Source organism: Bombus pyrosoma, unplaced genomic scaffold (assembly GCF_014825855.1).
Source record: "Bombus pyrosoma isolate SC7728 unplaced genomic scaffold, ASM1482585v1 HiC_scaffold_4713, whole genome shotgun sequence".
NCBI classification, from domain to species: domain Eukaryota; kingdom Metazoa; phylum Arthropoda; class Insecta; order Hymenoptera; family Apidae; genus Bombus; species Bombus pyrosoma.
In genome coordinates this window covers 77,878-78,120 of record NW_025219972.1, presented here as the reverse complement: position 1 = coordinate 78,120, position 243 = coordinate 77,878, and positions in this window count along the sequence as shown.

The following is a 243-nucleotide window of genomic DNA, read 5'->3' as shown; positions in this document are numbered from 1 at the left end:
CTATACAACGTTATACGATATAACGTAATACTACATAACGTTATACGTTATAAAGTAACACTATATAACGTATAACGTTATATTGTATTGCCACATAACGTTATACGTTATACCGTAATACTACATAACGTTACACGTTTTAACGTAATATTGCATAACGTAATGCTACATAACGTAATACGTTATATCGTAATCCTTCGTAACGTTATACGTTTTAACGTAATACTATATAACGTTATACGT